The sequence below is a fragment of the Parasteatoda tepidariorum genome, chromosome 2, assembly GCF_982258835.1.
Source record: "Parasteatoda tepidariorum strain Cologne lab strain chromosome 2, Ptep-v5.0, whole genome shotgun sequence".
NCBI lineage: Eukaryota > Metazoa > Arthropoda > Arachnida > Araneae > Theridiidae > Parasteatoda > Parasteatoda tepidariorum.
This window is the reverse complement of record NC_141756.1, coordinates 39370225-39397193: the sequence shown is the minus strand read 5'-3', so window position 1 is coordinate 39397193 and position 26969 is coordinate 39370225. Positions and strand designations below refer to the sequence as shown.

Below are 26969 nucleotides of genomic sequence, written 5' to 3'. Positions count from 1 at the left end.
TTGACCTTTTCCGCATGTGGTGTTTCTGCCATGAAATTTTTCATCAGAACACTTTGATTAATATTTTTATTGTCAAATACTAGATTTTGTGAGCAAAAAAATAACATTGAATGAGGATGGAAGCATGGAAGTGTTACTAAAATGTGAAATTTTTACAACAAATAGTTGTAATAGATGTTAGAATTACTTAAATTGAATCTTAATAACTGATATCTGTTACTGACGAATCTGAGACTGATTATTTTCTAAGTATGATGTAGGAATTTTCCAGGTTTTTGTAAAAATATGCAACTTTTCCTGATTATTTCCTGCTTTTTCGAGTAATAAAAAGAGCTTTTTAGAGTTTAGTAATAAAATTGCCTAACAATTCCAGGTTTTCCTTATCCTCTCTGACTCGTGGGATGCCATAATCTCGTTCATTATGTTTTATTGGAATCCACGAGCTTCTTAATTCGAAGAGCAACTGACCGTCTAGATGATGAAATTAAGTATTCATTTCTACAACATTAAAATTTTAATCCACCGTTAAAGACAAAAACACTGTTTATAAATAAAGATAAAACTTTACTATGCTTCCCTTGGTGGCCCAACTTTGTTTCTGGGAATACTTCTTTGTTGATAGAAACATCACGAAAGAATAAACATAATTATGTGCATAGAGAATTGCTTATATATGAGCCGCTCAGAAGCCAATTCGGTTAAGTCCATTTTTTGATATTTTCTGATTTTTGGAAATTTTGATGAAATAAATAATAATCTTCTAAGTTATTAAAGGATTAACTCGTTGGTTACTTTTTTCTAGGTTAGACAGCCCTTTTTTTAATAGCTTCTGAATATATTGTACAATAATTTCAGAAGCCATTGTGAATAAGTCCACTTTTTATATGTATTTTTTTACATAAATTTCTTATCTTTTTCAGCTGCCAAAAGGTATAAGTCCTAAAATTTTCAAGATGCTGTCATTATTTCAATAAATACTTACGTTTTTATTTAGACATCCTGTACATATCTTGTTTTTTTGCAGAGTTTACACCTCGAAAAAAGACTTTATACACTTTTCTAATTAAATTATTAAACCAAGAATTTTAAAAACTAATGTATCAGAAAACATTAATTTTCTCAATTTCTGTGTTTTGGACTTAACCGCATTGGCTTCTGAGCGACTCATATATATATATATTTTTTTTACCGTTTTCAGCTCTTTTTGAAGTACATAAATCATAACAACACATTTTAAAACAAAGGAAAGAAATACAATTTTAAAAAGAAATTTAAAATTTACTCTTAAAATAACAATTATTATAAAATAATATCAGAAAAATAATTCGGTTTTGCCGAATTGTAAATCAAAAATAACGTTACTGTAAATATTATCCTTAAACAAATGCGCGTTAACACGAAATGCTATTCTAATTTAAATTCAACGAGGCAAAAATTTTAGTAATGTAAACAAAACCTATCAGAATAAAGACATTTTTAAAATCTTTCTTAAAATTTCTTATTTATAACGAGGGAAAAAAAAAGCAAAATACATGAAAATAAATATCCGACCAAAATAAACAAAACTTAGTTCGTGATAGAAGGTTATTGGAATTATAAATAGAATTATAGAATGGTGATTCTCATATGCGTCCATGAGCACTGCATTCAAGCATAGTTCTTTCTCCATCTGAATTAACAAATATTTTTATAAGAACATCGATCTTGGAACATAAATTCTTGGAATTTTATCGGATTCTTAGCGTCTTTTACACTTGAAAGAGTTTTATGTTCTTTTATATTTTGGCTCGTGTCAGCCTAAGTGATGTGTCCTTTATTTCTTAGCCTTCTTTTTCTTTCAATTTTACGCTATTTTTTGTGCTTTTTTTTATTGTTCACCCCTGCCCCGTTAAAGCGGATTTCGAAGGTTTGCTCTTACTATCGTTCTTGGGCGGATTTCCGTTTTCACCGCTAGAGCGGATTAGTGGATTGTGTGGTGACGCGGTGTAATGAAACAATTTTTGCTGAAAGGTACCATTAAAGAACATTTTTTTTCCCTTCAAATATATAAAATGAAATTTTAAAGCAGATTATTAGATAAATCTAAAAGAGTATTTAAGTTACTTCTGTGCAATTTATCAAAACCACACAAAAATAGATGGACGGCTTTTATACGCAAGCACGTTTTGGGGAATTTTCGATAACTCATACTTATCGATGAAATAAACGAATCGCAAACTATTTCTGGAAGAATTTTTTTTCTTCCAAACTGTATTTTTACCACATTTTAGTTTTTTTTAAATGCAATTTAAAAGGAATATTTTCTGATGTAAGGAATTAAGTGTCTTACGTAAGCATTGCACATATCCCTGGGGAGATTTCCGTATCGTGATCTGCCGCAGAATAATCGCTAAGTCTTGGAAACTTCCGGGCAGCGGCCCGCGAGAAACTAACAAAAACATCACAGAAAGGAACTAACTCGAAAGGTATAACTCGTAGCCACACCCGGGTAAACATCTACATATATTTATAAATTTTTTGATCAGTTGGCGCGACTGATCATGATGCGGAAATATCCCCATACCCCTTTCTTCTTTTCAGTAAAACCATAGATAATCGTAATCCTTTTAGATGCTTGTGAATTATTATATCTCCATTCTCAGTTATTTAAGGATAGCCGCAATCGAGGAGACGGAATTAAGATGATTCCAGTCACTGTCTGCTTTGCTGTGACGCATTGAGTGATTCACAAGTAAAAAGAAACAAGTTCCGGTTCACCGTCGGATATGACATCATAAGTGCCTTATCCAATAAAAAATTATCCACAACTTTATCACCGCAAAGTGTGTAGACGTTTTTAGTCATTTGTTTTTATAAAGTTTAAATGCGTAACGAAAACACTTGAATTTTAGCAGCTAGTTCAGCAATTTTACATCAATTGACAAAAATTTTCGAAAACTGAAGTTATTGCAATTTATCATAATATTGTTGCAAATTTTGAAATTAATAATAACCAAATAAAACTCATTTTTGTAATGTTCAATTATCATTTCTGATTCGGAAGTTGAAAACTTTATTTTTCCTTAAAGCCATCTTTCAAAAATTTGAAGGAAAGAAGTTAAATTAAATGAGAAAAAAGAAACGCGATACACATAGGAAAACTATAGAAGTAAACAAGCTTTAGATTGCCAGATGCTTAAAGTATGATGGCGAATAAGGAAGATCTCCAGTGCCTTACCAGATATTTTAAACTTGCTGAATATCAAAATCCTCCCACTTCGGGGACGAACTCGTCATCAGTGGTGACCCCCCCCAGTCACCACCGTGTTAGTCACGGTGACTCGAATCTTCTAGAATATGGTCTCCTTAACAAATCATGTAACAGCTTACCAAGAATTAAGTTTTAATAATTATAGCATTCAAGATTAAAGCATTTGCAACGTCTTTGCAATTGCTGGATAAATAAAATATTTCTCATAAAAATATTAATATATCATCGGTAATTTGTATATTAAGGATGGTGAATTATGTACGTATATTTTAGATTGACGACTAATACTTATTGAACTCTAATTATTTATATCAAGTGAACTACGGGCTCACCACTACGTATTAAGATGCACGATATAAAAACATATAGCTTATCATTAATAAGTGTTACGAAACTTTATTTATTTCTCAAATATTTCTAATTAATAAATAAATGAACGACAGGTCTAGAATTTTTTGATTGGAGAAAAGGTGATTTTAAATAAAAATCGAAAAAAAAAAAAAAAATAAAGAAAGAAAGAAAAACCCTTCCAACTCTCTCAAGCTAAAATAAATGTTTAAAATGTTTTAATATATGAATTAACTTCCTGATTTACACTTGACTCAAGAGAATATATTTTAACAGGAGGTAGTTACATTTTAAAAGGAGGTATTAACAAGTTATCTACTGTTAAACTAGATTTTATTCAAACACCAATAGTTCAAATAGCTGACTTCAGATTCGAAGATATTGCAACAGGGGAATGGATTATACGTACCCTCAATAAATTTACCAAATGGTAGTTCCTATACACATAAATATGTCACCACAAATTGCAGATCGAAGCCCATTGAGTATAATATTTATGTCGAAGAACGCAAGAGATAACTTAGCCGCTTCGAGAAAAGGAGCGTCGTATAAAAGGAAAAGGAATGAAAAAGAATACACACGAGTACAATTTTCACGCCACTTTTTCTTGTTCAAAACCCACTGTCTCCCAAAAAATATTTATTTCAAGCTTTTAAAACGGAGTGTCCGTTTATAAACACTTTTTTTTTTCTCCTTTAAAATCTTTGACACTATTTCATTCAATTTTCGACTTAAGTTTTCTCCAAAGACCCCGAGGTTTCTTTCTTTTCTTTTAGATGGACATGATGAAGTGAAGAAAAAAGTTAGGAGAGCTAATTTACGGTTGGTTGCAGATCAAATATAAATAAATTGAATTTTTTTTAAAGTTATTTTTTATACTTTTTTTCTGTTCAGTTTTAAGGTATCACCTTTAATCTATTATTTAGTGTAATAAGAATTAAATTATGTAATGATAATACGAAATTATTTGTTTTTATTTATTTATCTATTTAAATAAAATAATTTAAAAATAAACTTTTTTAATAACACTTTATGCTGCTCTATAACATGGAAAGGTAACATCGCTGATGTAAATAAATAAATAAAAATGCGCAGCCCCCGATCTAAATGAACGAATAAAAAGAATTATTGTGTGATTAAAAGCAAAGACCAAAAGAAAAAAAAATTTTTCAATCAAAAATTTATTTAAAAACACGGAATGAAAATTTATTACATTACATAATGTATTAAATTTATAATGTATATTTATAATGTATTTTTAGCTAAAAATTAACATGAGTAGAATTGCGGGATAGTATTAATTAGTTAACCTCTTAGCTACCCTTACAAATACTTAACTTTTAACATATTTACCTGCTTTACAATTAATTATTTCAGATTTCTATAAAATGTTTTTCAAACAAAGTTATCACAACTCTAATACAATAAATAAATAAAATATTATTAAAAAAGAAAACAATTTTTTTCTTGCAATTTACTTTTATGATACTATGGAAATACAGTTTTTTTATTTTTTGTCTGAGAATTTTTAGACGCGAGACTAAGCTACTGTCCTACTGTGGCAAATAAAAACATTAAGAAGAGTCAAAGTACTATCCTTACAACTAAAGTAATAATAGCAAAAGAATGAAAAAAGAAGAGCAAGAACTCCAAATTATCCTTTTTTTTTTCTCCTGAAAACTAATGAAAAGCTACTAAAACAGGAAAGGGTAGAGTCATTTCTTGGCATAACCACAAGAAAAAAAGTGGTGTCTCAAATGTTTGGTCAGGGAATTTTTGTACTTTTCTTCATGTTTTCTGCTGTTAGAGCACAAATGTAGCGTTGCAGCAAAATACCACGACTCAGGTGGTCATTACACACGACCAACCGCACAATTCTTGTATTGTAAAAGCTCCCTTATTTCTGATTATGCCTTTTTCTTGTTTTCCTTTTATTTTTCATTCTCTTAGAGAGACTCTGTCGTTAAAAAGGTCAGAAAAATGCTCGCAGTGCTTGGAGTTTAATGACTGGTGCATTACGGTCGCTAGAAGACATTCTTGGTTAAATGGCTGCTGGTTGAATCTATTAATTTTCATAATAAAGTTATTCAGACTTTCTAGTTGAAAATAATGTTGATGAGTGCTACTTAATCATAATGTTGAGCATTTTGAAACACGCGTAATTAATAAATATCTACATACACTGTTAGAACTTTCATTAAAAAATTACGGTAAAATATCCGGCAGCAGTCACTCCATTCGTTTAACCGTAAAGTTTACGGAAAAGAACATTTTTTTACCTTTACAGTTTCGAAACCGTTTACAACTAGTATAGTTATAAAACCATGAATGCAAAACTATGCGTTTTTTTTTAAAACCATTTACAGCAAAAATGGTTCCAAAACCGTAAAAACGAAATTTAACTGGACATTGGAGTTTGGCTGTGGTTCAATTATGCTTTATCGAGAGGAAATATTGTGGCGTCAATGGTGGGGACTCGAACTCTCGTTCTGTTGGTCATAAGATTGACAGATTAGCTTTCTCGGTCATAATATGTACCCAGTTGCAAAGAACTAAGTGGCTTTATTAGGTGGGCCTAGTTAGTGCAATAAAATTCGCGTAAAAAGCAGTTAATAAAGTTTTCTCACAATTAGCAGTTTGAATATCATCCTATTTATGGTTATTTGACTATTGTCTTTGAATGGTAAAATAAACTGTTCTTTAACCACTTTTTCCGAGAAATTTTTAACTGTGTGTATAAGTAAATTGAGGTTGAGAAAAAAAATGTCAATTGATTGACACTTGCGAGTTATGGTGTCAATTAAGAATGTAAAAACCTTAATAAATATTACTTGGATTTGTAATTGACATTCAGGCATTATAAATTGAATCGCTTTTACGAATTCTTAAATAAATAAATATCAGTAAGAAAGAAAAGAAAGTTTTAATTATTTAAAATATTATACATTAATATTTGTAATGTATAGCATGCACTAATATTTTAAGTAGTGATCCAATATTTCAACATTACTCGATAATGATTAATCATATTTTTATACATTTTTAGGTGTTTATATAAAAACTATCACCTAACCAGATTATTTGAATATTCATTCACTATTATTTGAATCCTATTCATCATTATTTGTATCTAAACGTATTTACAAGATGAACAACAAGTTAACATACTTTCTCGTAACACTTTTCTATAGCTATAAATTAATCCTATCGCCTTTTTTTTTTAATCAAAGACAAATAAATAAATTCAAATAATCAATTTAGTTACAAGTTTTTAAACCTGACCCTTGTCCCCCTTCAAGCAATAGATCCTTTAATAATTCTGTTAGAAATTTCTGTTAGAAATTTTTGATACCATATGTGGGGTTCAAATTTAGTGCAATCTTTATGATGACTTCTTTGCAAATGACTTAATTTGGAAATTAATTCATAAATAATACAGGTGATATGAACTATAAACAAGAAAGAAGAAATACAAATAGTGTCAAAAGTATCAAAATCAGTGAATAACACATCAGGGATTAGTGTTAAACCCATAGAGGCACAAAAAGTTCACAAAAAATTCATCATGTTCATCATCAGCTCGCTAATATATTGCCGCTTGCCTGTGACGCTAAGTTGAACCACAATATCATATTAAAGAATAAAATTTGCACAACTTGCGCGATAACGTGGTTCAATTTAACACCGTATTTATGATTGCTACAAATTCGAATCTTACATATGTTTCAACACTCATTAGAACATAGATGAAATAGTTCAACGTAGAATTGATTTTTCTAAAAGTGTAAATTCTACACTGAGAAAAAAAGTATGGTTAGAACTACCAGAATATGGTAAAATCTACCGTGTTTCTGACTCTATGGGTACACCAGATAGCTCGGTAATTTTTACTGAAGCTCTTAAGTAATGAATGAGGTAAAATTAATAATAAAATATGCTCTTTATATGTGATAAAATTTGATAAATGTGGTAAACTTGGTAATTTTATCATGATACCTTAGAACATGGCAGAGAAACTAGTTATTCGGTTAAATTTGCTTTTCAGTTTTGTATTTTTCACAAAAGGTGTGGTAAAGAGAACTATAATTTTTAAATACAAAATTTCCGGTAAACCGTTACCATACAAACTTAAAAATTGCCAAAAGAATGGTTTAAATACCATATATTTTGGTTTCATTAAGCTGTATTTGTTTTCCAGAAAAGTCATGAAAATTCAGTACAGTTATTTTACCAGAATTTTTCTCCGTGTAGTAAAGAGTGAGTGTGATTTCCTAGTTACAGGTTCACCTCTTTAAATAATCAGTAAAACTTGAAAATTGAACATTATTTAAAGCAGTTTAAATTAATATGCATTCTCAAAGTTAGGTCTCCTTAAAAAAAAAAAAAAAAAAAAAAAAAAAAGTATTTATTTATGTTTACGCTAGCAATTTTGTAGTCAAATGAAACTGAACTGATTCGTAATCTCGTTAGAAATCCTTAAATGTCATGATTGCTTGTAATAGAACTAAAAATAACTTAATTTAAATTTGTCTACCAGAAAATGTGACGAAGTAATTTTTTTAATAAACTATTTTCTTTTGTTCAAGTTTGCTTTCAAACTACATGCAATAATAAGATTTCAAGTACCTTCTTCTAATGCTTACCCAGATCTTCAAATAGAACCTCACAAAAATTCAGTAAGCATTTTCAAACTGAAGTACAAATACATTACTAAAGCAATTTAAACTAATATGTAAACAATCCTATTTACTCATGCTAATGATTTCCAATTCTGTTCACAAACAATATCCTATTATAAATGTTTCTATTCGATTCTGATTCTTAATCTCTTTAGAAAATTCTTAAATGTTTTGATCACTTGACTGAAAAATATCATTATTTGAGTTCAAAATTATCTATCAGATTATGAGCATTGAAGATTCTGTTAGTACACAGTTTTCTTTAGTTAAAAATCTTTTAGCAAAAAAACCTCCATGTCGTAATGAGATTTCAAGTTCGTAAATACTCCACTTTCTTCAATGGTTTATTTCAATAGAACGTTCGTCCAAATGGCAATTTTAAATATTTTTATAGCAAGTCGGAGCGCCGTGAAAAACTGCAATGGGTGCTTTCAGATAGATAGATAGAAGAGCTATGAATGGGAAAACGTTTTAACGTCCTTTTATTGACCGTTTTGGAAATAGTTCCGTCAACCGCTTCTCTAAGGCTCATACATATATTTTTTTTTCTTACTTTTTTTTTTTTTAACCTTTTCGATGTCTCAACGACCTATGAGATCGTAAATGACGTTTATTGCCTAAATAAAAGTGAAGTACTACTACAACTATCGCCGTTTTCTCAATAGTAAATGAAAGAAAAGAGTATGAGAATGCAGAGATTGAATGGAATGGTTTGTTTACCCACATTTATAATGTGGATTTCGAGAGTTGAAAAATTAACGAATAATGAAAAATTTTCGTTTTTTTTTTCTTGTGAGAGGAACCCATTATCTTTAATGTCTGGTACATGAGTTATTTTATTCTTCTTTTTTTTAAATTTTAGTATTTGCCCTAAGTATAAATTTAAAGAATAAACTCTTCAAAATAGCTTGTGAATAATTTAACTTCTTATCAGTTTAATAATGCTAAGTTTTTCGCTCAGCTTATATTGAGGAGATATTTCTGAAGTAATATGTGCGTGAGCTAGGAAAAAATAAAGACAAAATATTAATCAAGTCCCAACCGATCGTGAAGTTAGAATGAATTTAAACACTCCTAATTAATGCTGCCAATTAACCAAGTCCCAAACGATCGTGAAGTTAGAATGAATTTAAACACTCATAACTAATGCAGCCAATTAACCTATTAATGTTTAAAATGCTGCAATATTTTTTTTTTAATAATCAGTTTTCAATAGCTGACCCATATTTGGGTTTACGACAATCGATGTTCAACTCCGTAGTCTTGTAATTTTGAACCCAACTCAGAACACATGAGAACTAATGGATCAATCATTGGAAAAAATTAGCCTTTGTGTAGGCCTTTTTGATTTTACTAACCAGCATATGCATGGTGGTTCCCTGCATAGGTGCCAGATTCGAATCCATGGCTCGGATTCAAACCTGATTTCATTGACAGGCGAACGCTCCATCGTCTGAACGAACGAGGATCTCACAAATAATTTTTATTTTATAACCGGATATCTTGAAAACAGTATTTTTAATATAAAACATATTTTTAAGATACATAATACTATATTATAAAAATAAATATTATAAAAAATCATGAAATATGTTAACATACGTAATTTTCTTCCTTGAGTTTGGTCTATTATAATTATTGATATTTTCAATTACTGTTTGTTCAACTACTTGTTGTATTGATCTGGGTACTATATTGTTTTAAAGTTTTTTCTACTTATTTGAAACACAAGTTATTGTTAACAACTAAAAATGAGCTCAAAAAACTATAAAAGAAATTAGCAGGATGGGTATTATTAAATGCGTGAAATTCCAGAAGACCACATGTTTTATTTCTTTTTAAAGAAAGCATCATTACAATATAGGCTAAGGGCAATTCTGTCATAAGTCGCATTTCTACAGAGGCGACATTTTTATATCAAACTGTTCTTTAGTATTGTTCAAAGATGGATATTTTTTGAATTTCTGTGGATACTTTCTGAATACTTAAGATGGATACAGTTTCTGAAATTTCCTTTAAACAACAGCACAATACACAGAAAAACTTTATTGCTTACACAGAAGTCGTGTTTTTCTCTCACAAAAACGTTCTTAAAAATGCTCTCCTTGAACATTTTGAAAATGTGGCATATCCTCATAAAGCCCTAAGATCCTCAACTACTTCCTTAGCGCATTTTTTAAAGTCTAATTACAAAATTCTGTTGTTTTTTGGATTACAAACCAATTTAGTTTTAATTATTTTAATTCTATCCCAAAATTTTAAAGTCTTCAAAACTTAAACCTAAGATTTAAATATTTCAATTATTATCCGCAAAGGAATAGTCACAAGCCATAGAGGAAAACACCACAGAGGAATTTAACGTGAAATCGAAGCCGGCTTTCATGATTTAGGATCGAAACTATCAAGGAATATTTTTCAGCAATAACCCAAACAATCTTTAATAAATTTAAGTACTTGTACTTAATTTCACTATCGCCTTAGAGCGATCCAGCTTCGAATTTCTCTGTAACCACATTAAACCTCTCCCTAATGCCTCTTTTCATATTTCTCATAAAACAGTTAGGAAAGCATTTTCCTCAAAATTCGTCCAACCTAAACAGGATCTCGCGGGGCGAAGTCAGCGAAAATTAACACTTCATCACAGCCTCAGTGCTCATAAAAGCTGACAGACCCCAGCTCACTGTTTCAATCAGGACAAACCTCTAAGTGTCTTAAGGAGTCCATGATGCCCTTAACCTAGCAGGATTAATTTTCCAGGGTGGTGCTGCAATATGTGTGGGGTCTGGTTGCCTCCCTGCTGACTTTTGGGAAAAGACGTTTATAAGAGCAACTCTAGATATATATTTTTCTTCTACCATCGTAAATGGCGAGAAGTTTACGATAGGTGGCGATAAAGATAGGTGTAAAAGCGGCCAGTTATGACGAAATAGGTGCGAGGAATAATGGTTTGAGACACATCTATAGTCTCCATAAAATTGGCGACGGCAAGGTTAGAACAATTCTTGGCGTGTGTATACATTCATAAGATGCGAAGAGACACTATTAAATTTTGATAATTTTAAAATGGCAAATCTACAGTTTGGATGAATAAAACAGTATGTGAGAATCTGCTTATTCATAATCTAAAAAGAAGGAAGAATCTGTAAAAAGATTTATTTTCAGTAAAATAAGTTAAGGATTTGCCTTATGCATGTTGAAAACGATTGATACATCTTTACATGTCTTTCAGGTACGTAAGGGTAACATTAGGAAAGCATGTTTTCTCTTAATGTTACCCCTTCCCATGACCAAAAACGATAAACGACATTACTTTTTTGAAAAATAACATAGGACCCAAGGCATACATGCGAATTTTTTCATCATTGTTAGTCAGAAAATAAGCTTTTTACTCAAAATTTTTCCTTTGGTAAATTTTAAATTATTTTTTCTCATTTTGAAGTGAATTTTCAAAATATTCTTACTCATTCGTGATTTAAAACTCTAATTCTTCTTATAACCATCTAGATAGCGAAGATTTTGGTGGTTGCGTTTAGCATCATTAAAGAGATACTATATATATATATATATATATACATATATATATATATATATAGAACAGGGGGTTTCCAACTTACAAGAGGCCGGGGGCCGCAATTAAAAACACCAGTCAAATGGCGGGCCACAACTTCATCAAAATTTTATATAAGACTCTTTTATGATTGAAGGAACATTAAATATTACAGTAAGACTTTTATCATGTTGTACAAAACAAAAGCATTGAATTATAAATTAAAATAAGAAGTAGATTTTTACCTGAGAAATAATTTCTTTTGCACCGTTGGTATGTTAAATTTTCCAGAAACGAGGAAATTGGTTTTTTTTTTTTTTAACGATAGAAAAATATTTTAAACCCATATATATTTTTTACGAAAATTGTCCGCAAAAAAATGACAATTAATATATTTTAGTTTGCGAGACGCAAAAAAACGGCTTCGCTGGCCGCCAGTTGGTAATCACTGATATAGAACGAGGACTAGTTTCACCATGGTTTGGCTAGGTTTTCTAAAGCTTTGATGAAGTTTTGCAATGATAAATATTTCAGTAAATTTTAGGGATGTTTGGAGCAGAGCTAATAATGAACCGGAGAAGACATGTAATGTTTGTTAATTTTTTTATGAATTTGTACTTTTTTCTATGAAAAAGATTCGCCAGTTACCCTTTGAGGAGCATCTTTGTCCTCCAGCTCACATCTTACCTGATCATATCATTTATGTAGTTAAAATACACGCATATGATTGTATTAAGTATTGCAATGCAATTATGATACTTCAACAGCAATCGCATTTTAAAAATATTTAAATAAAATATATTATGAATGAATGCATTTGATAAAATTCATTAGGGTATTTAATCGGAAAAGTGTGAGCTAGGACTAACTTTCAATTTGACTTGCTCCACTTTTCACGGTGAAATGTCATTTTAATGTCGTATTTCAGAAATCCCTAAAGCATTTTCTACTGTACCTTAAAATTTTGACGCACAGAGAAATAAGCCCATAAATTGATACAACCAGCGTAGTAAACTTTTCTAATCCGTTTGATCTATCAAGCCCTCCAAGCATAAAGTAGAAAATTCTTTGAATCAGATGAGACGGAGAAAGATGGGGTGTTTATGAAAATTTGCATTCTTCGGATTGCATTCTTCACGGAGATATGTACGTATAATACAACTGAAGACAGAGAAAATAGTGTGAATAGTATAGCAAATTTGTAAAGGTACGGAGGGAATTATATGAAGTTATTATTTACCCAGTCCATGGTTTTTATCTTTTTTTAGCACAAACATGTGAATGCGTTGTTATTAAGCAGAGCTTTGGAAATAGAGGATAATATCAACTTAAATAAAGTATTTTCCTTTGAAGAATTAAATTTTCTGCAAATATATTTCCAGTGTTAGTATAACAAGTTATACTGATAGACGTTCGAAATGTTAAATGTTTATATTTACTTAAGGACGAATTTTGAAATCTATCACATTAGGATATATCCTTAAAAAGGTACTATCAGTTTAACATTCGTTCCCTGAATTTCAAAAGTTTTTATTTTATAATACTAAAATCGTAGGAGGTAATAAATATTTTTTTTTGTTTTCATTTTGGGATCATTCATATTGTACTTAAATTTGTCGTATTGTCAGCAATTAAATGAAATAATGGCCATGATTTTGAAAAAGGAAACCAGCATTTGTGTATGAAAGTTAATTAATATATCCCTTTTCTCTTTAAATCGTTCAACGAAAAATGGTCAAAATAAAGTGTTATTGTTTGTACGCACAATAAAATTTTGGTGAAATGTTCACCTTTAGTAAACAGTGAGGAAGTTATGTTTGTATTTTGCTTATTTTGTATACAGTTTTAATTTCAAAAAAGTATACATGTATTTTTATTTTTAAATTTAAAAAAAAAATTCTGACATTTCTTACTAGTTTCATAATTATATTTTAAAAAGTATAAAGGCAAATCTACCCAAAACTTTCCGAATGTTTGCAACACAAATTAAAACTTGAATGTTATCTATTTCATCTCGCTGCCTCAATTCTAAATTGGATTGTTTACAAATAGAAAATTATATAAAAAAAGAAAAAGAAATGCACGAATTCAAAGCTGGATTATTATATTTGCGTTTATACTTATAAGTTTTTCTCAAGAATATTCCGTAAACATCTTTTTGCCTTTCTTTTGAGACCATAATTGTCAGATCAGACCTGCGAAACTCGCCAAACTTAAAAAATATAAGGTATTTTTTTAAATTATGTATACAATTCTAAGTTTCGGATGCCATAAAAACATATTACAAGCCATTGGTCTTTAATTACAAAGAGCTGCACCCACTGCATCAGCAACTTTCTTTAATCCTTTGTGCAAACTTTTGAAGAAAGACCATCATGAACTTCAAAGAGAAATTCCACGCCAAATGGCTTCTCTGAATGGATATAAAGTCAAAAGGTTTACTCCTTAATAAACATGTTCCACCTGTGCATGGAGATATGGATATCTATGTTTGCTTCATACTCATAAATATGAGGATTTTCCTTTCAGATTTTCAGCCACCAGCGCCATCTAAATGTTATGCCAAGGCACGATTTCAGGGCCGTAACAACTTACGAGTTTCTGGCGAGGATATTTTTTTAAATTTTCCATTTAAATAACGAAGGGGGGAAGGAAGCAAAACCTTTAGGAAAATGATCTTTGCTGTTCCTTATTGCTCGCGAAAAAAAGCACCTAAACAATAAAGATAAAAAATAAAATAAAACCCCAACTAGGTAAGAGCCAGGTGGGGGATGCTGAAGACCATCACTCATTCCGAAAACGATGGCCCTTTTCCTAAGTGAAAATCATTAGCAACCTATTTGTGATCATAAACAGGAGGATTAGGCTGTAAATAACAGACAACTACAAAATAATCCGTGGATTTTTCTTTGCCCATTATGACGTACAAGCAGCCAAAAAAATAATATCCGCCAATATATAATCAGATATTCCTTACACGGACGTGTTAGAACCGTTCGTCAAGATTCTTACTTGAAGCTTTTAAAGGTTGTACACATAATATCCCGATGAGCATTGACCACGCAATGGTTTCGAGAAATACCTTCAAAGCACTTAATTTCCATATTTTGTAACTTAGCCTTTGGAAGTAGAAGCTATAATTTAACCGCCGCAGACCCTATCATAAATAATGGATATTATCCAATTTCTGATTTTTCTCATTGGGACCGGTTCTTGATAGAGGGGCATACAAATTCAGCACGCGTATGCCAAGACTGTCAGACGGGGAACCTTTTTAAATGTATAATAATTTCTTGAACCTGTTATTGGTACCAAATAGTACCCAGATGTTAGGATTTCAATTGTTGCCTGCTGTGGCCTCTATTTATGTGTAAACTAATAATGAGGATATAAGAAAGCCCAAAGGCGTGTTTTTTTTTTAAAGGATGCTTAATAGTGGGTTGGCAAAACAGTTAATATTTTTATTATTATTTTGAAGTTTGGGTTGTGATTAAAGATAAAGACAGTTATTTCAGATGGGTGGTGGGTGCTTTTAGTGATATTTGTCATGCGTTTTTATGCAATTATACAAATTGAAAAGTCAATATATATTAATTTTATCCTATTTTTTACACATGGCTTCAGTAGACACGAACTAAATACAATTTCTGAAATATTATTAAACTGTTATGTTGTGGTACTTTAAATGTAGTAAGAAAATTATTTATTTTCGTTTCAAAACCTACACAATTAATTACTGTTATGATTTTTTGTTTGTTTTGAAAATCAACTTCTCCCAGTTTTTCGAATTTGTATGTTCTATTTTTCTCCATAATATTTATATTCTAAGTATTATTTTATTCATAAAAATATCAATTTCCCAAATATATAAAAATTTAATTACAATAAAAATTAAATTTTTTATTTTTCCATTTAATTATTAATTTGAAATTAAACAAATTTAAAAACATTGGCTTAAGGGCGTAACTGGTTTAATGCGTATTGTAATGATACCCAAATCAATTTTCTCTGTATTATTTCATTTATAAAAATAGCAATGCTCCAGTTATATAAGAAATTTAATTACATAAAAAATTAATTTTTTTCCCTTTTTTTTAAATTTATTAATAATTTTAAATTAAATAAATATATAATCATTAGTCTAAGGGTGAAAATAATTGTATTTTTACTAGAAAACACAGGGTATGACGTTATATTGTAATGACAGCTTAAACAATATTTGTTCTACATTATTTTATTCGTAAAAGCAACAATGTTCTGATAGCACAAAAATTTAATTACTCAATAACTTTAAATTTTTCATTTTCCCATTTAAATATTAATTTTAAATTAAATAAAGATTTAAACATTAGTTAGTGGCTGTAAAGAGGTAAATAGTTTCATATCAATAGTGCATGTGTAAGAAATCGTATATTTGGTAATAAAAAAAAATGCCCGTACTGTAACACCAGAAAACAAAATTCTTAAAACAATGTTTTTCTTTTCCATTTCCATAAATTTTAACATCTTTTCAAAACCTTCAGATGAGTAACTTCCATAATGTTTTTTGTTGCCTGCTATTCATTTTATACCATGAATGATTCTTTTATCAAAGAAAAAAATTAGGAAAGTGATATATCGAATTAAAACTATGTTACATAGTAGAAATAAAATATATGTACATAAAATAAAAGAGCTAAAAGGAGACTTTAGAATAGATAACTCGTTGTTTTATGTGAAACATTTGATAACAGTGAAGAAAGATTCGATACAAAAACTTGCCTAAACTGCATTAATAAAAAACAAAATATTTGATGCAAAAAGTTTGCAATTTGTTGTGTTTCCAATTTTTATTTCTAAAATATTTTTCAAACTTTCAAGTAAAGTGAAACTTTCATAATGTTTTTTTTTTGCAACCTGCTATTCTTTTATATCATGATTCTTTCGTCAAAGAACTTAATAAAAAATGATATATCGGATTATAACTATATTATATCAAAGAAATATATAAAAATATAAAAGAGTTAAAAAGTGAATTTAAATTCGATAGCATATTTATTGTGTTTATGTGTAAGAGGTTACTATATTTGACAACATTTCATGCAAAAACTTGTCTAGATTGTATGACTAGAAAAATAAACAACTTTGAAAATAGCGTTGCAAGTTTCCAATTTTTTTCTTTTTTTGTTATACGCTATTCACGTTTTTCACAATTCTTTTATCAAAGAAATTAATAAATGAATAGCAAAAAAATAGATGTATTGAACTGGAATTACATAGTAAAAATTAAAAAAATAATAATAATTATAAAATAATATAATGGAAAAGCGAATTAAGATAACTTATTGTTCCAGCTGAAAATAAATTATCATTTGGCATGTTACCTTTTAATATGATTTCAAAAGGAAGAAATGACTATGAAAATTTATTGTATTACTATTCATAGTGAATTCAAGTTAAATAATAGCATTTCATCAAAAAAAGTTCCTTTACTGCAATTGTTATGTTTATATTAGATCTTTGTTATTAGTATTAGTCTATTGTTACTTTGTTTTTAAAAACTATCTCTGTTAAAAATTTAATTATAATTATAAGCGATAAACAATTTATTTGAATAATGGATTTTAATTTAAACATTTTTAAGAGATTTCAATATTATAAGCTTAAATATTAGATTTAATTTGTATTTACATTTGAAATCATTTACACCAAAGTATAAATACATTTAAATTCTTTAATACAACCGATAGAGAAATAAAGCATTTGCAAATATGAATAAAAATTCAAAATCCTAATAAATAATTTATACTAACAACGCACAATATTTAATTTTTATAAACAAACATTTAGTGCTATTTAAATTATTAACAATAGAGATAAAATTTCATTCTCAAAATTATTATCGATATTTGAGTAAAAAAAAAAAAATTGTGTTGTTTGGAAAGGTATGTAAGTAATTAGCACGAATTCGAATGTGTAAAAGTTACTTTAGAAATTAAATAAAAATAAAAGAATTCTAAATAGAGCAATGAGAAATATAAGACTGAATCACCATAAATATTTCATATAAAAAAGTAACAATACAAATTCAGATAAAGTGCAAAAATTCTTGCATCTATCTAGATCTTAGAACAAATACAGAAATATAAATAAAATATAAGCCAATTAAAATATTACCAGTTTTACGTTATCAGGAACAAATAAGTTAAATAAATCATAATTTTGCTTGGAAATTTTCTTTAAATTTGTTTAACTATTTGTTTGAAAGAAATTCATAATCGGAAGTTTTTAAATAAATGAATACGTTCAACCATTTTCTGTGAAAAATGAAAGGGAGTTCTTGAAAGCGTTTAAGTAAATCTAAAATAGAAATTAAGTTCTTTTAAATCGTTTGCATTTTTAAAATAAAAGCAAACGATTATTTTGACTCTTTAAAAATGCAGAATATATTTTAGTTAAATATTTCGTTGCAAATGAATTAATCAAGCAAGATCGTTTTTCTGGAATTGTTTTAACAATAGGTTATGATTAGAACAACATGCTTAACAGTCACAACATTTATTTTGCAGTTACAGAGAATAACTTATGTTTATAAAATTATATGGCTGTTGACAAACTTTTACGTCGCTTTACATTAAAATGATTACTTTCATGCATGATAAGATTCGAAATGATGTTTGCAAATGGCTTCTAATTAAATCAAGATTGTTTTTTTGCAAATTTGACAAAGAATTGACAGAATAGTTTCTGAATAGAACTCTACATATAAAAAGTTGAAAACGAAAAAATGGAATAAAAACTATTGAAGTACTTAATTTTCAAGTAAAATTTGTAGTAGTTGCAAGAGCGTAACAGTTGTAACATAGTCGTGAAGTGTTATTATTTTTTAAGCTACTTTGCCCTTTTTTTTGTTTCTTAATGACGTTTAGTAGAAAATTGATTTCGTTATTTATAAGGAAGAAAAGTTTTGAAACAATATGTTTTTCGATTCTAACTTTTTCTATAAGCAAAATTTCTTATTAATGTAAATTAGTAATTTGCAGCTTTTGTCATGTTATTTTGTCATGGTTAAAGCAGATTAATTCTCAACAAAATGTGAGAGTTTGAATGCAGTTCCTGTCTTTCAAATAATGATTTTGTTATTTTCTTTCCACACAAGCTAAATAATAGCTAATAGTTCTATAATTTCGATAAATTTGCGCAGACTCTCAACTCCTCTAATGCCCGTCGAGTACATGCGATATACGTTAATGAAAAATCTGTGAAATCGACAGTCCTGTGGTCGGTCACTGAGCAGTATCGTACCATGCACACAGGAACTAGGGGAAAATCTCCTTCCCCTTCAGATTTATGTCTAAATAGAGGAAGTGGCCTCACGAACGAGGGGTGCTGCCATCTATCCAAAAGGTTCTAATGCTTACTTTCACACGTGCGGTGCTCTCCTGTCAAGCGAGCACCGCAAACTGAATTCGAAAAGGACCAATGGCTAGAGAGTTAGGCTTATCATTATCAACAACAACACAACTGCAATTTTAACAGAATTTTTTCTCCTCGTAAAAACAACTCTATCATTGAACTAGTTCAATTTTCTTGTTTCAAACAAACTAGTGATTTGAAATTTAAATATAATTCTTAAAAGTCATATAAAACAGTTTCTGCTTTTCATTACGTGAGAAAATCCCAGGTTTCAACACAGGAAAGTATAGATTAAGTGAATGGAATATTATCTATTCAAATAAGAATGAAAAAGAAACACGTAAATACCACGAAATATGTGTTTTTAAGCTTAGAGCTATTTTAGAAATGTACACGAAAATACCGAAATCATAATAGTTTCAAAACTAAAAATCACAGACACGAATAGTTTCAGCTTGATTAAATACAAAACTAAAAGTAATAATTTTTTGCATATATTTTAAATACCTTAAGACATTCGGTATTTGTGTTTACTACTACAAAATATCTCGCTTATCTCTGTGAACTAAAAAAAAATTTATAACAAAGATTAAATAAATAAAATGAAAGAAAAAACAAACAAACTAGAAGCAATAAGAGTAGGCTACTATGTAAAATAACGTTAAAATGAGAAACTTTCAAAAAGTAGAAAAAAGTATTCGGGAACAAAACTTTTGAAAATTCAATTTTATGAAGACGAAGAAGAGAAAGAGGAAAAAAAGAAAAATAAGCTGACTTACCAGAACATCCAAGATTTGCGGAATCAGATCAAGACAGAGTCTCTGAAAACATAAGGAAAAACAATTTGAATTTGCAAAATAACAAGAATTGAATATACACAGAAGTATTCAAATACAAGATTTATTTCGTTCGAAGACAACAGAAGAAGAAACAAATTACTGGGCTTGTATGTTTAAGTAAATAAAAAAAAAAGAAGATAAAAATAAAAATAAAATGGAGCAGAGCATTTTTGACTTTTAAAACAACCTTTTTACATAAAATCGCGTGGAAAGAGTTGAATTCTTTCAAAATTATTTTGAATACGTTATTTCTCATTTTTATTCTTATTTTTCTTTGTAACTAGATAGTTTTTACTCGATTCGAGTTTTGTAGACGTGATTGTACCATTGATTAGAATAAATACTGGCAACCTTTACTTTAAAGCTGTTCTTCGTCACCAGATAAAATAGCGACTTCTTTTCTTTTCTTCCAAATATTATATTATTTTTTATAAATATTTTTTTATAAAAAATTAGTCAATCATAACTGTTAAGTTTTGTCAAACTATAGTTTGCGAGCCATGATGGCTCAGGGGATAAAGCGTTCGCCTTCCTATGAGATGATCCGGGTTTGAATCCCAGCGATGGCTGGTCAATACGAATTCCGCACATGGCTCACACCGGCCACAGTGCTGACGTAAAATATCCTCAGTGGTAGACGGATCATGGGTTAGAGTCCTATTGTCATCAGGCAAACCGTAAGAGGTTTTCGCGGTTTTCCTATCCATGTAACGCAAATGCTGGTTAGTTCCGTCAAAAAGTCCTCCACGAAGGCAAATTTCTCCCAATACATGATTCAGGAGTTTCATTGTCTTCTGGATTCGGTTCAAAACTTCAAGGCTATGGAATTGAACATTAGCAGTCGTAAGACCAAAATATTGGGTCGGTTGTTCAACAACAGTTATAAAAATACAACATGGTTAACTTTTGTCTCACCTTAGCCAAAGTCCTCAATGTTAGCTAAAAAATTGTGCAAAATGTAATTTAAAAAAATACAAAATTTTGTAAAAAATAAAAGGCACTATGGCCAGCTCCTTCTATACTAGTTTTAAAAATATGTAAGACGTAAAGATAAAGAAAAGCCTCAGTTTTGTAAAAATAAGAAGCGCAATGATATGGCGTAGATTGTGATTCATAGTTTAACAGCTCTTCAACTGTCAACAAGCTGTTGTTCCACAGATACAATTGTGCGCCCTCTATGTAAGCTATAAAAATTATGCAAAATGTAAAAATAAGATTAGCAACAGTTTTTTATTTTTTTTAAAAAGGTTTTAGGTTTTTGCGTTGTTCATGATTTCAAGTAACTTTTGCCCGGCACCCTCTATGCTAGTTATAAATTCACGCAAAATGTAAAATGAAGATAAGCCAAAATTTTGTTAAAAAGAAAGGTTCTGGGTTATTGCGTTGTTCATGATTCTTTGGTTAACTTTTGTCCCACCGTAGCCAGAACGCTCAATGCTAATTAAAAAAATTAAGCAAAATGTATATAAAAAGAAAAGACACAATTTTGTAAAAAATAAAAAGCACTATACTTTTGTGCTGATCATGATTCCGAAGTTAACTTTAGCCCAACATTAGTCAGCGCCTTTTCCATTATTCAAGAGACGAAGACAAAAAAAAAAAACAAAAAACAAAAAAAAAAACAGTTTTGTAAAAATAATAAGCTCTATGTTATTGCGTAGCCCAAGATTTATAGGTCAACAGTTGTTCAACAATAATCAGCGTCATCTATGCTGACAGTTATAAAAATTATACAAAAAGTAAATATGAAGAAAATCACAGTTTTATGCGATTATGATTGAGAAGCGTTAATGATCTAGTTTCTTATACTTGGAAATTTAAACCAACAATGATACTGCTTAAAACATAAAATATGTAAAATTTGAGAACTATTTCTTGATTTCAATGATTTATGTAGGTAGAAAAATCTCATCCGATCGGCAATAAATCAAAAGTTTCAAATTTTTTTTTTTTTTTAATATTTAAGTATGTGTCCTTTTTAAAGTTCAGATAAATCTTTTTAGCATTATTATACAAAAAGTATGAAAAAAAACTTTGATTCGAGATTTAAAGGTACTAAAAATGCAACTTTCTTCTTTTCTTTGGCTACATAAGTTCGCAAACCCTTTTTTCTTCAAAGAGTTTCTTTGGAAAAACTCACGATATACACGTAATTTTTCATAAGACGAAAAAAATATCGTCTGATTTCTATCCTGGGAGGAACGTGCGTTGAGAAGGATTATGTGAATCTGGAATGCACGGAACACATTGTAATATAATTTCTTCAAGAATTAAACATTTACGAAATGGCAGCAAGTCGACATGGGTTAACAAAGCAGATAAGTTGGCGATAAAAAAAAAATGAAGTAGATTTTACTTACGAGAATCAAAACATAGATCTAAATATAAAACTGAATGGAAAAGTTTATATTCAACAATATAGAATTTTCAAAATAATAATTTATAAACAAAATGCGATTCGATATAAAATTTGTATATGGGTGTAGATGATTCAATATTATATTCTATATGGTTTTATTCTATTTTATTCGATATACGGTTCTGTATCAATATGAAATTAGTATATAAGTAATTTTATATTAGTGTAAAAGTAATATTAGTATATAAGCAATTCTATATTAGTATATAAGTAATGTTAGTACATAAGTAATTCAGAAAATTCAATTGTAAATTAATTAAAAGATTCCAAATAAAAATAATACGAGAAAGAAGTTTCACAGAGAATTTTGATAGAACTTATTTCAATCACAGATGGCGCTGCAATCGAGAAAATTTAAATAGGGTACAAACTTTTTAAAATAGTGGTATCTCAAGGCCAATCAGATTAAGGGTAAATAAATAAATAAATAAAAAATTTTTTAAAAATGTTTCGGGATTTTCTTTCGATCTATAAAATTTTTTTAACCGTGACTATTTGTAGGTTGTAAATCAGATTCGTCATTTAAACATATTGTATCCTGTTTAATTTTTGTCGGTTACTGCGCCATCTGAGAAGCAAAATGAATGGTTTTGCAGGAAATTGTAAGGTATTTTCTTTTACAACATTAACTTTAAATAATATTTTTATTGCTCTATTTATTACATTTAAAAAAAATTAGATCCGTTATTCTTCGTTTATCCCCCCCAAAAGTGATCTAACACATTCGAAAAATGATCGATTACTCTCCCACAGACAATAACCAACACTAAAAAGTAATTTAAACTTGTAAAAATAGTGAAGTTAAGAATCCTAATGGAAAATCGAAAAGCGTAATATGCGGTTATATACTATAATCTTTTGCAGATTTCAGTATTACCCTAAATAACAGCTCTTTAAGAACTAAAACCAAAGGTGAGAGAAAAGTTCAGCAGATTCAAAGTTACTTTTTACTAGTGTGAAGAAGGTTCTATATAAATCTATGTACCACCATACTTGATTTTAAATTCAGTTTTTATAGACCGCACCTTTTTTTTCTCCAGGTATTAAGGTGCATATTTAGTTACGTAAGACTATTAAAGGATTTCTATAAATGATCATAGTGGTTAAGGGTCAGTTAGAATCGTTTGTTTGCTCTCATGAAATTGGAGGTGTGTCTGTGGAGATGAAATGGTTCAGAGAAGGTGTGCTATGCTTTATTCAAAGTAGGTTTTGTCAACAACGTGTCGATCGTGTTGCCACTCATCAATCTAGTATTTCTTTAAGCGCATTAGTTAAATGAATAATAAATGATACATCATTATGCATTCTAACTATTAAACAGGTACATTTATACATTATTATTCAAGAGAGATACAAAACAGCTTTAAAATACCGCAAGTGACTGAATTAGAAAAAAAGTTAACCCAAGTACTTCGATGTTTTTCAAATACATAATTGTTATTATTCTCGATTAAATTATGAGCTAAAAAAGATTCCTTAAAATAAATATTTATCTCTTCCATAATAGGTTTGAACTATTATGTATTCGAAAATAAACTATAAAATGTGAATAATTTAGTATAATTATGAAATTTTTCTAAAAATAGGAGGGGTTGAAAAAGTTTAGAGAGCATAGAAAGTACAGTGTTTGAAATTCTTAACATCGATAAGAAAGAGTGCATTAAGTAAATGAGTTGAGTTTTGTTTGTACACACCCAACCATAACCAAACAAACCCTGTTTTTCGAAGCTTTATCTTTTAAATCTGTTGCCAGAACGTATACCACTCTTAATTAAGCAACAAATATTTTTTTTTTCATTGTTACGGGCAATAAATAGATGTTTTGCATGTTATTTGCTTTTAAGTGGCAAAATATTTCAGTGATTTCGGGGTATGCCATGTCGCAGTTCGGAAAGAATCGAATCGCAATAGAACATACTAACATGAAATTCTAAAATTTTTCAATTAGCGCCTCCTCGATTAGATTTCGCAGTACTCCTTACAAACATTAAGTGCATATGTTTTCCATTAATGCAGTTTCATTAGATATTGCAGTAGAATTAATGTTGAGAGTCTAAGTTTTAAGTTAGCGCCGTTTCGATTAAATATAGCAGTAGAACTTACAAACATTAAATACAAAAGTTTTTAATTAATGCAGTTTCGATAAAATATCATAGTAGAATTTACAAATATAAATTATAATACGTTCAATATTAGCGCAATTATAATTAAGTCATATTTCTTCGAATTATTATTTTTTTTTGAAATTTAAAATATCAATTGAAACACAAGGCTTAGTATTTGACCTAAAGAAGATCTGATAAACCTCTTCATAAGTTATAGAATATAAAATAATGATGTCATTAAATGCGTAGTTTTTTTTAAATTTATTTTTTATGAAAACAAGCATCGAACATAATGATTCTTATTTAAATAAAAAATAAAAATAAAAATCGAGCAACATTTTTTTTTGGAATTGCAATTTTATCTGTAAACAAACATTAAGCAAGAACAAAACATTATTAGATAAAGAGAATTTACTAAATCTTAAGGATCTTTCTTAGAAGATCTCAAAAATCCAAATCTTCGTTTTATTTCAGATGACAAAGAACACCATTTCAATATCTGAATCTCGGAGGGAAAAAAAAATCGTTTGCTAAGAAAAGAATTGAAATGGGTGACGGAAACAATACTCAGGACAGCCATTTTCTTCCTTTTTATATCACGGCAATAATTTCAAATGACAAAGTGGCAACAGGCAGTTAAATAAAGGAATTGTGAGTCAGAACAAATGTTTATTTAGCGTTAATGTTATAAACTGTTATTACTGTGTGCGCAATAAATTTAGAACTCTTTTGAGTAGGGTGCGCTCAAAGAGATAAAAACGTTGAATAAGAATAAATTTCCTGATGCAAATGAATTTTATTTCTATTTCGTGTTTCACTATAGCACGATTTAGTTACATTCAGTCATATTTCAAGTTGAAATAGCCAGGAGACAATCGTCAAATAAATGGTGAAAAAGAATGCAGACTAATTTTCTTACAGCTTTGTTGTTCATTTTTTACTTTACTTGTAATAACGAATTAAATTTATAGAACCTATTACTTAAAAGAAATAAAAGCCATTTATTAAAATTTATTTAGCCTTTTTAACTTAAAAAGAAAAAGGCTTTTTTTTTTCAAGTTATAATGATCAAATAAGCGGCGAAAGTGAATGAAAATAACTATTAATTTTTTATCAGTTATGATGGCTCTTTTTTTATTATATTCAAAATAACAAAATGTATAAATTACTTTAAAAAATCAATTAAAAAAAAGATTATTTATAGTTTCTCACTAAAATATTTTTTTTCCTAGACAAAATGTAACAGTAGAAGAAAATATATATATATATATATTCATTATCTATCGATTTTGTTGTTTCTTAATAATTGTTTTTTATTATTAGATATGCGGATAGATTTTTACAACACATTCTAAATATTTTGACAGTTTTTTTCCTTAAGTTTATTAATTTCAATTTTTAAAACATAATGAAAGCATGAAATTTTTTAAAAATTTGTATTTTTTTTTCTAGAACATTAAAGAACAAAGTTTAGAAAACTGTAATTGTAACTTTATATGTAAGAACAAATAAAAGTAAATGTTAAACCTAAGGTTTTTTAATCAGTTCGTGAAAGTTATTTAATTTCAATAATTAAAACAACCAAACTAAATAAAGAAATTATAGGCAAGCCAGAAAATGTCTACTTCACAAAAATGGAAACTCTGATTGCAATATTTTTTTCCAGTATATATAAGTATTTAAATCCAGAATTTGCGATTTTCACACGTGGTTCTAGTAATGAACAACAGATATATGTTTAAGTGATTTACAGCAATTTCTTATTATTTTAAACTTTGAAGCACTAAAGTTCTAATTTAAAAATAATGTCTGACAAGGAGAAACTAAAAAAAAAAATTCTAGAACGATGGGAGAAAAATAATTGAATTTTGTCAAGTTCAACTCCGTTGCTTAGTAATGGGAGAAATTTTTTAAAAAAAATTCTGAATGGTGATTTGACGTAATTTCTTCTGAACACTGTAGAGTGTTCCTTTTATGTCAAATTTTTTTTCTAATAATGTTTTTCTAAAGCTAGAAGAAAATTTCTGATACTGTGCAAAAGAAGAAAAAAAAAATTCATTTGTTGGTGCAGTCGCACGAAGTCCGTATACCGATTATAGAATCTTAATTCCTTTTCTTTTTTGCGTATACTATAACACTGACACAAATTATTTCAGTTTGCAATCAGCTTAAGTTTGAGATGTTTTTACATTGTTTCCATCAAGTAACGCAAATACGCATTAATTTTAACGAAATATGATTCAGAAATATCAATATCAGGAATCATATTTCTGAATCAAACATAATTTCCGATTATAAATTAATTTTTCAAAAAATAAAAGTTCCAAATATGATTAAAAAATATCAGAAATATCAATCATATTTCTGCATCAAACATGATTTCCGAT

At 28.9% G+C, this 26969-nt stretch overlaps 1 protein-coding gene and 1 long non-coding RNA gene across 3 annotated transcripts in view; both read right to left on the bottom strand.

Annotated features, from left to right (window-relative positions):
• Positions 1–26969, bottom strand: part of LOC107443647 (plexin-B) — a 600640-nt gene that overhangs the window by 162419 nt on the left and 411252 nt on the right. For both annotated transcript variants that reach the window (XM_087157228.1, XM_087157229.1), the window contains one exon: positions 19999–20040. The gene's annotated coding sequence lies outside the window, so the exon portion shown is untranslated. The remainder of the gene's footprint in view (positions 1–19998; positions 20041–26969) is intronic.
• LOC147815239 (uncharacterized) lies at positions 8169–11441 on the bottom strand. The gene is made up of 2 exons (XR_015430810.1): positions 9415–11441; positions 8169–9351 (listed from the first exon to the last, which is right to left on the bottom strand). It is a non-coding gene; the product is annotated as an uncharacterized LOC147815239 (long non-coding RNA).